We start from the raw sequence: 7,223 nt of genomic DNA on the forward strand, positions 1-7,223 counted from the left end.
GCCCTCACAGCAGCTGAGCCAGATGGGCCAGGGAGACAGCGAGGAGCGTTGGGGCCCGGACACAAGAGGCGGGGGGAGGTGAAAGGCTGCAGCATCCCGCTTTTCCCATATTGGCACTGCACATGATTGCTCAGAGCGGAGAGACACAAGCAAAAATGTGCTAGTGCCAAAATCGGCCAAGCAGATGGTAGTGGTGCGGACCCTCTGGGGACCCGCCGGAGGGGTGGGTATCTTAAGCATCCCTGCACTCCCTGGAAGAAGCCCGTTTCCGACGTCCAGGCCCACTGGGGAGGCCAGAGTGGGGTGAGGTGCTCCTGAGACACTCGCGGATCTGTCTCTGCTCTGTTTATGGCCCTTCGGTAATTCACTGACTGAGACTGTTCACAGTGAATTCTACCAGTGCCATACACAGAACAGGAGTCGCACTCTCCAGCCTGCCGACCCTGTGGAGAGACGCCCGCTCCCAAGGCCCGGCCTCCCACCCCCTGCTCAGCAACCCCCTCACCCCACACCTTCACAAGCCAGACAAGGCACGTCTCAGCGCAAGCTGACCTTTGAGGAGACAATGACAGCAGGGGAGAAGGGCCGAACTCCTGGCTTTGAAGAGGGTGGGGGAGATGTCCATATCAAGGTGTTTCCTGTCTCAACCTGAAAGCCCACCACAGCCCCTGCCCCATCCCCCGGCCCACCCTTGCTCAGGCTGGGGATGGAGTAAATCCAGCTCAGAGTAGCCAGCAGCTGCCCAGAGCCTCCTCTCTGCCCATCATGCCAGGCCCCAAGCGAACAGTGACCAGAAGGACATCCAGGGCACCTCTCCTGGCCTCTGAGCATAGACACCAGCAGTCCTGTTCCAAGATGCCTTGGTCTCCACCACCCTCCATCCCCAGCCTGCCCCATCGTGGCAGAAAGAGCCCCAGGGGGCAAACCAAACCTGCTGCTCCCTGGATTCCCATCCCAAACCAGATCAGACCGTGAACTGCCCGGGCTGGGCATCTCTGCTTCTGGCCTATGGCTAGAACCAAGGCAGGAGAAGGCCAGGATAGGAGGGCACGTGGGCCGGAAGACCCATGGCCAAGCGGGCAGCATGGAGGGAGCTAGAGGCACGGCTGCCCTCCAGCAAGGGGGAGAGGCTTCTGGCTGGCTCTGAGGGAACTGCAGAGGAAAGCAGAGGCGAGGGAGGCAAGGGAGGGGCAAGGAGAGGTTGCATCAGTGGTTGCCAGAGCAGCTACCTCAAGAGAAGTCACTGTGGCGGCTCCTGCCTCTGGTGCCAGGCGCCCTGGGAAGGCAGAGGAAGGGAGAGAGGGTCGGCCCCAGGGGAGCTGGTGCCCAGGGCAGAGGGCTGCGGGCTCTGCAGAGCAGTAATTTGGCCTACTCCAGGGCAGCCTGGAGCCCAGAGGTACAGTGGCTAGAAGAGCCCCCTGGAAGCGTCAGCGTCATCTGGTCTGGAAACTCTGAAAACCCCTTGGCGATGCTTCTCCCAGTGACCTCAGGGCTGCTTGCACCTACGCCAAGTTCTCACCCAACTCTGCCCCGGTCACTTGTGCCCAAATCACTGCTCTACGCTTCACCGTCCCCACCCCCAGGTCCTCCCCAGTCCTGCCTCAACACATCCCACTGCTGGGCTCTGGTCTTCCAGAAGCCAACCCAGCCCGGTGGGAAGGAGGTTTTTAGAAGTCACTGCCTGGCAGTCTGCCTCAGTTTCCCCCACTACAACTCTGAACTCTGCTAAAGAAAAGGACAGACAGGGTATCTCCCAGCCTGGGGGGCGGGAGGAGGGTTTTGGGGAGCATCGTTAGCAAAGACAGTGTGTCTAGGGGAGGTAGTTTTCAACGGCACCCTGGGTGTAACCTGCAGACTCAGCCAAGGGACTGTTGAAATGTAGATTAGGAGGCCCACCCATAAATCTGCATGTTAATAGGAACCCTGGCCACTCCACTGCAGGGGATGCAGATCCTCTTTGAGAAACGTCCGGGAGCTCTTTCCCAAGGCCTCCACTCTAAGCAATGAGAAGCCTTACCTGGGGTATTTAAACAGAACCACTAATTCCTTTTTTCTTTTCTCTGGGGGGCAACATTGGGCATTAGCCTGGCACCAGGCAACGAAGGAGCAGGCAGAGGTCTGAGGAGAGGACTGTAGTTATGGATTCTGCTCTCCCCAGCCTGGAAGTAAAAGCGACCACAGGTAAGGGCGCCATAACAGGTCGCCAGGTTCTTAGGTGCTCTCCTGACTAACGGGGCATCTCTGTGGAGACACGCGGTCTCCTGTTTTCCTCATCTTTGCAGAGAACAGCTTACAAGGCCAAATCCCCTTCCAGCCTCCATTTCTCAGCGCAGAGCTGGGCAAGGCTCCTCCCTTGCGCCTGCCTCACCCCAGTGCCGCAGTGCCTGGGTGGCGCCACGACTGCCACCCCCGCTAGGGTCAAGCCCCAGGGCCCTGCAGTACGTCTCCAATTTCAACTAAGGTGGGCTCAGGCCTGGCCCCCGGGAAAGCAGGATCTCCCCGCTCTGTGGAAAATGGGGGGCAAGGAGAGCTGGGAGGGTAGTAAGCAACAAGAATCTCATTTGAAAGGTCAAGAGGGAATACTGCGGTTTGAGAGGGGTCCTCAGAGCAACCTCCTCTTCCCTCCCTGGGGGGGCGGGGTGGGGGGATGACACAGCCCTGACCTTGAAATCCAAAGGCACAGAAATCCACTTCTGGGAGTGGGACGATGAAGATAAGGTCCCCGAGGAGGCTGGTCCCCATCTCCCACCCTGGCCGTGAGTGAGCTCCTGGCAAAGAAAAGAACACCCAGGGCTAGCGCAGGTCAAAAGGAGAGCTGACCTGCGGGGGGGGGCGGTGAGTGGGGCAGGTTGACACCAGTTCCAGCAAACTGCCCAAAATACTTGAGGATCTCCTGTATCCTACACACCCTACAAGGTCTCTGCTGACAAACCCCTTCCCTGGTGGTCTCAGCCCCACCATCCTGCACTGTACTAGGACCTCCTGACATCCTTCCCCTAGAGGTTTCCCTCCCTCAGCGCAGGCGCCCTGGAGCACAGAGCAGGTCCCATGTTCCCCTCCTGTGCTAAGGGCTCCTGAGAGGTCAAGAGGCCGAGCCCTCCGAGATTCCGGGCCTTTGACCATCCTAAAGCCCCCAGGCTCTCCCCTTGACTTCTACACAGTGGTTCTGGAGTTCCGGATCCCAGCTGCGCCACCCGCTCCCGGCAGCGACGGGTCTCCATCGAATGTCCCCGAGGTCCAAGGGGCTGGAGGCTAGGAGTGTTTGGGGCCCCCGGACGTGCCCCCGACGCAGTACCTGCCGCCGTTTCTCCCCATGAGGTCGCAGGGGAGGGGCCCAAAGCTGCTTTCCTCGCTGACCTGGACGCCAGTGCACCCACCATTAACACGGTGGCAGGAGTTGTGTGGGCTCAAGCCAGGAGCCACTGCGCCCCCATTCACCCGCTTCGTAGAGGAAAAGGAATAAACAAAATTCTTACAACCGAGACTGGTACCCCGGAATTTTTTCTTCTTTGCATAAGACCGGCTCCAGAGGCTCCCCCTTCCCTCCCAGTAGCAGGCCCAGGGTCTTCAGTGCAGGAGGGGACGGTCATGAGTGATAAAGAGACAAGCAGCGGAGGCTGCAGGTCAGCAGCCAGAATTTGAACCGAGAACCAACCTCACGGGGAATGTGCTGGCCGGCTGCAGCTAAGAGCTGGGCATGGGGCCACCACGTTCCTTTGGGTGCGCTCGGTCCACAGTCAGGATAGATTTCTTTCTCGGCTGGGAGACCTGCCGACTCGGTGCCCGTTGGGCCCACTGCGGGCTGGGTAGAGGGTGGTGCGCACCCGATTGAGCCCAGTGACCCCCCCCCGAGAACCAGGGGTATAATGCAGACATCCGCCACCTGGCCCCCAGGAGGAAAATCGGGCTTTTAATCCTCAAGAGCTTTGCGAAGCCGGGCAGAATGCAGAGAGGCTCGGTCCTCACCTAACCGATGGGGGTGGCGACGGGGGTGGGGAGAGGTTGATTAGGGCACCGCCGGCTTCCAGTTCCTAATCTCTCTGAGCCAGTATTAGCACCCCCAGCCCCTGGAGGGTACGTCTATACACAGCGTAGAGATGCCAGGGCTGGGGGAAGGGAGAGTGAATGGCTAAGCCTGGAGGGGGCCACGGAATGGAGCGATCCCAGACTCCGGGGCAGCACCTTCCCAGCCCAATCCCTAGGATGCGCTCACCGGTGAGGCGCTGGAGACGCGCCGCCCACCCCAGAGCAGAGCTCAGGGGCCTCGGGTGCTCCTAGAGTAAACAGGGATGGGAGTAGGGGCAAGGGGAAAGCGTGTCTCAGCCGCGTTCTCCGAGGCTCCCAAGATGGGTGGCAGCGAAGCAGAAGGTCCGAGAACTGCTTGCCCCCTGAGACTGGGCGGGGCCACCCCGGGACCACAAAAGTGGTAACGACTCCCGGGGCCACAAAAGTGGTAACGACTTGCAGTAATGCCCGGAGAAGGGACTGAAGGAACTAATTCTCAGAGCAGGAACTCCCTCCCGGCTCTGGTTTGCAGCCCTCCTCCCAGCCTTGCGCTTCCCCCGGAGCCCACCAGGGCGGCGAAAAGCCTACACGACCCCCGCTCGATTCCCCAGGGAGGTGCGCGGGCCCGCGCCGATAAGCACCTCGCTAAACACCAGACGCCCTCAAGCCGCGCTGCCGCCCCAAGTCCGGGGCACAGCCCTGGGCTCACAGCAAGCTCCACTGGGGGACCCGGGACCTCGGGGTCGCGTGGGCGACTCCGGAAGGCGCGGGAGAGCCAGGAGGCCGCACTGCCGCGTCATCCCCGAAGGCCGCCCGCGCCGGGCAGCCCCTTCCTGCCCGGCCACCCGCCCGCAACTCGGGTTCTAGCACTGCTCGCCCCAGGGCGCCCGCCTCCACCTTCTCTTCCTCTCCCGGCGCTGGCTCCACCTGGCCCCGCCCCGGACACTCACCTGCGCCGGCTCCGGGCTGGGCTCACCGCCGCCTCCCAGCTCCGCGAGGAGTCCATACCGGAGAAACAAGGCAAAAAGTACCCTGGTTCGGAGCGGGCCAATGGACAGAACCCAAGGCGCGCCCGGGCCGCGCCGAAGGCGGCGCCCCGAACCTCCACAGCGCGACGCTGGAGGAGGCGGCGCCCGAGCGCGGAGCCCGGCGGGGGAACAAAGAGGAGCCGGGATGGGGCCGCGCGCTTCCTGGGTGTCGGGTGACAGGTCTGCTGGGGGAGGCCCCGGCCCGGCCACCTGAGGAGGAGCCGCCTCCGCGCGGCAGGCGGGGTAGGGTAGGAGAGGCATGAGGGCCCCGGAGCCCGAGGAAAAGTGTGCGCAGGGTACCCTGGACGGCGCGGCCAGAGAGAGGCTCGCAGTCTCCAGCGCAGAGGTGCAAGGGCTACGCCGAACGCAGAGATAATGACTCTGGGAGGGTTTACCGCCCCCTGAGCCCCGCCCGCCCCCTGCGCCGCGCCATTGGCTCAGGTGCCGAGAGGCGGGGGAGGGGCAGGGGGCGGGCCCGGGATGATTCACCTTGAGTGTGGCTCCGGTTGGTGCACAGCGCAGGGCACGCCCGACGGACTGCGGAGACGCCGGGAGCCCCGCCCGCTCGCCCAACTCGTCCGGGTCTGGACACAAGGGGTCTTGCCGTTCGCCCTCTCTCCTTGCCTCCTGCCTTCAGGCCAGGGTGCAGCTGGCCGAGGTGCGCCCCAGCGCCCTGCCACCCCACCGCCCTCTGAGCCGGGAGCTAGCCGAGGTGTGTGTAGCGTAGCAAGCAAGCTTGGAAATCCGATCCTGGACTGGGGGAAGGGAAGTGCGTTTGGAGCTGGGACGCACTGTGGGGCCGCTGGACGGATCTCCGCACTCTCCCCCGCAGAAAGGTGCGCAAGGCTGAGTTGTCTCAGTGGACCCGCCGGGGGCGCAGGGCTGGAGTGGGTACGAGGGGCTTACGCCACGGCCTCACCCACCTGCGCTCGAGCAGCTCTGCGGCCCCACAGGTGTCTGGCCACTGCCGCCGCCGTGAACAAAGGCTGCCTGTCCCAGAAGGGGGAGGGGGAGGGGAGCCGCCCCCAGACCCGTTCCCATCCCCCTTCCTCCTCCCCCCCACAGCGGCAATGGCTCCCCCAGGAGGGGGCGGGGCGGGCAAATGCTGGGGCGCGGGCGTGGATTAGATCCTTTTCAGCCGTCCTTCGCTCGGACACCACCCGGAGCATTCCGAGGGGCGGGGCAGGGGCTAGGAGACTCCCGGGCTGTCAGCGCTGGGGTGGCCTCTTCCTCCCTCCCCAGCATCCTGAGCACCCGAGCGCCCCCACCCCCTGCTGTTTTGGGCGCCCTTCCCTGTCTCAGCCCCGCCTGGCTGCCCCAGACGGCAACCACGGTACAAAACAAGATTAAAATAAAACGTTAATCCGACCTCCTCCCGTTTAGCTCCTAGTTCTCCCGATCGACCCCTGAATGTCTGGCGGTTGAGAAACCCCTAAAGATGAAGGTTCCTGGCCGGTGCCCCATCAAATCTAAAGGTCTCTTGTATTAAGATGGAAGACCGTTAGCACCGTGCCCTGGGCTCGAGAGAAGGAAGGGAGTAGGCAGTGGTGGTGGAATGGGGGTGGAGGTCTACGGTCCTTCCCACCCCCGCCCCTTCCGAACCGGGAGGGGCCGAGAGTGCTCGTGCGGATACGAACCCTTCAATAGGTCCGACTTCTGGGTGGGGCCTGCTCCGGCCCTGGTTGTCGCAGACAGAGGAGGAGGCAAGACCCCCACCCCAGGCACGCTGGCCAGGCGAGTCGCGCAGCCTCGGTGTCGCTCTCAGCGCAGCCAGAGATGGGGCGCAGTGCGCCAGGGCCGGGACTGGGGAGATCAGGAGCAAGGCACAGGGCCCAACAGGCCAAAGGGGGGAGGTGATCGGCTCCATATTAACCCCTCCCCAGCCCGCACGCATTCCCTCACCCAGCCAGGTTGCCCTGAACTTCCCTAGCTGAGTCCCCATCCGCGCCCTACCTGGTCCCCGAGGACTGTAGGATGCTGGGTGGTAAGCTCGCGGTGTGCCTGGGACCGCAGAGCGGGAGCGCAGGCCCTGCCGGCTTCGAGTGGCCCCCGCAGCCTGCAGCGCCCCCTTTATAGCGCGCGCCCCGCCTCCCGTGCGCGGCGCGCCCCGCCCGAGCCCATTCACCTGCTGTTGAGAACCAGACACCAAACAGCGCAAAGCGAGCCACCGGGCCGCGCGGTCCGGCCGTC

Source organism: Mesoplodon bidens (genome assembly GCF_964165515.1).
Source record: "Mesoplodon bidens genome assembly, chromosome: 9".
Classification (NCBI taxonomy): domain Eukaryota; kingdom Metazoa; phylum Chordata; class Mammalia; order Artiodactyla; family Ziphiidae; genus Mesoplodon; species Mesoplodon bidens.